General features: G+C 44.1%; 2 protein-coding genes across 4 annotated transcripts in view; both read left to right on the plus strand.

Moving 5' to 3' along the window:
- HOXB4 (homeobox B4) overlaps positions 1–2,946 on the plus strand; it is a 35,224-nt gene that overhangs the window by 29,292 nt on the left and 2,986 nt on the right. The gene's annotated exons all lie outside the window — the stretch shown is intronic.
- The window catches only part of HOXB3 (homeobox B3), a 64,733-nt gene that overhangs the window by 29,226 nt on the left and 32,561 nt on the right, over positions 1–2,946 (plus strand). The window lies entirely within an intron of this gene.

The following is a 2,946-nucleotide window of genomic DNA, read 5'->3' on the forward strand; positions in this document are numbered from 1 at the left end:
GGGGACAGCCGGGGGCTGCCTTTAATTTGGGATCAGAGGCGGCCAAGAGCGAGGGGGGGGATTTCTTGGAGGTGTGGTGGGGGGAAGAATTCTGGTAAACGCTAGGGGTGCTGGTTTGCTGGCACCAACCCCCGTGTGTCATTGGGAAGGAAATTAAACCCGAATTATTTATTTTTTTAATTTTTTTTTTTTTATAAAAAAAAAGGATGTGGGAGGGGGTTAAAAATACGGACTAGGCCTAGTTATTTCTATTCAGGCTCCTCTCCTCGGTTTGGGAGATCGCTACGGTACCGGCTGCGAGGAAATACAATAAAATAAATCAGGGATTGGGAAGGAGGAATAAAATTTAAGAGGGGAAAAAAAAAAAAGGAAAAAAAAAAAGAAAGACGCGCTGTAATGGGATTGGTTCTGTAGAATTATTTTATGGCATCCATCTACACGTTGTACAAGCAGATTCGATTTGGCTTCTTACTTTTTATGGCGGGTTTTAGAGGGGAAGGTAAATTTTTAGAGCTGCTCTCTGCGCCCCCGGCAAAGTGGGGGCTCTGGGCTGGGGAGGGGGGAAAGTCCCCGCTCGGGGCAAAAGGCGCCTTCGCTTCTCTCTGCTGCTGCTGCTGGAAACCCGCGTCCTGCTCAGGCGGGTAAAACGGTTCGGGGATCGCCCTAGGTGCTTTGGGGCTAATTTCTTAAAATACAGGGTTCGTTTATCTCTTTCTCTGGGAACGTTACGTTTTATCAGGAAAACCGACTATTCACCTTAAAATACCTGAAAAATCTCGGGCATCGTGTGTCCGGGAGAACTACGGGACGTTCGTTCTTGGCCGTAACTATTTTATTATTTTATTTTAAGGTAAAATGCAGGACTTTGTGAAATATATTGAAGATATTTGTCAGGAATTTTAATGGAGGGAAACCGCAGCTTTTCTCTCATAGCCTCTCTGCCGTGGCATTTAAGTGTAATTAATTCGGGAGATACTTGACCAAAAAATGTTCTGCCTTTTGAAATACAAAAAAAAAAAAAAAAGAAAAAAGAAAAAAGAAAGAAAAGGAAAAGGGGGGGATGCTATACTTTTAATCTCTTGGGCAACTGTAATTTTAAACGAAATCTCAACATGATGCTACCCTCATTAGTTCCGAATGAAGGTTCATTACCTAGACAGTATGAATATTTTATTGCTTTATATCCCTTTTTCGGAAATGAAACGCCTTTGATCTTTTTCTCGGGTTGTAAAAAGAATTGCCTGTCATTAAAAAAAAAACCTGTCGTCCCATCTGCCTTTACATTCTGTATTTCTTTTCATCTGTTTCTTTCCCTTTTTTTTTTTTTCCCTTTATAATTTACCCGCACACGCACGTATAAACCCAAACCTTGGTTGACCTCCAAGAAACGAAAAATGGATGAAATCTTGGCGCTGCGTATCAGAAAATATAATTATGCGTGTTGCAGGACGGAGGGGGACGGAGCTATGGCATTTTGCTTTTAAAATACGATTATTTGGATGCGACTCTCGTTGTGCGTCTACACTTATATATTCAGTCCAGGAGCTGATTTTTTTTTGGTAGCACAGCGGTAAATTAATGTTTGAGGTACGGGGAGAAGGTAGAAAACGTATAGTTTTTGTAATCTAGTATCAGCTATTCGGATACTGACTTGGGGCTTTAATTAATCGTCTTGCCTCTGAAGAGTGAATCTTTTGACCATCTTTAGATTAATTCTCGATCTCGCGAGTCACAAAACTTTACCACCACCACCACCCCCCCGCCCTGCTCCCCCCTTTCCCCAGAAGATAATTATGGCGGTAGGCGACGATCTCCGACCAAGGAGGATGCATCTGTCTTCTATATGTACCCTGTAGATCCGAATTTGTGTAAAGGAAGTTGGGTCACAAATTCGTATCTAGGGGAATATGTAGTTGACACAAACACTACAGGTCACAAACCCAGACGGCATTTAAAAAAAAAAAAAAAATTAAAAAATTTTAAAAAGCCACCCACGCCCCCAGAACCCGAAATAAAAGGGTGAAAACAAGGTCTTAACCAGAAAACCGTTTTCTAGCTGAAAAAGAAATACTTTGGATTTGACCTTAGCTCAACTCCAACGCTCCCGCGATAAACTTTATCATCACTTCGAGATAAAATCTGAGCTGCGAAGGCGAGAGGGCGGCGGGGAAGGGGGTGGGGGGAGAGAATTTCAGGGGCGTTATTCCCGCGATTTGAGAGCCGGGATCCCACTATTGCTTCAGTTTGTGTAGTCTCAGCACTGACACCAAAAAAACCCCACAAAAAACCCCAAACCAACCCCCCAAAATTATTATCGCTCTCTTTCCTGCCGCTTCTGAGGAGCTCATCGCGCGTTTCAGGTTGAAACACGGATTTGAGGAATTAGGGGGGGCTTTTGAAGAGCTGCTGGTTTGCTCTGGCTTTTAAAGCGTCTTTATTAGGAGAAGGGCGAGGCGAAGATGCATTAGGACTTGAGCTAATTCGCTTTTGTAATTGTTCATCAAGTCCTTGATTTCTTGCTTGGAGGACGGGCTCCTTTTTTTCTTTTTCTTTTTCTTTTTTTTTTCCCCCTTTTTATTCCACCGGTGCGTGGGAAACCGGTCAATCTCCGCGCGCGGCTAAATGTGATTTAGGAGAGCGGGTACCCCGAATTAGCTGATGAATTTCTTATCGATCCCAAACAAGCCCTATCCATCTCTGCCAGGCTCGGGGCGCAGTGTCCCTTCCCGGCTCACCTTAGCGGGGAACGAGCCGCCGCCCGGAGGGGCCGCCATGGATCATGTGCTGAAAAAAACCCTGAAAAAAATCATTTTTACCCCCTATTTTAATTAAAATTTTTTGCTTTTTTTTTTTTTTTTGGCGGCGGGGGGGGGAATTTTAATTTTTCCCACCTCCCCTTCACCCGGGTGTCCCCCCCCTCCCTTCTCTGAGCCAGGACACACCCCC

This window comes from Calidris pugnax, unplaced genomic scaffold (genome assembly GCF_001431845.1).
Source record: "Calidris pugnax isolate Ruff unplaced genomic scaffold, ASM143184v1 scaffold335, whole genome shotgun sequence".
NCBI lineage: Eukaryota > Metazoa > Chordata > Aves > Charadriiformes > Scolopacidae > Calidris > Calidris pugnax.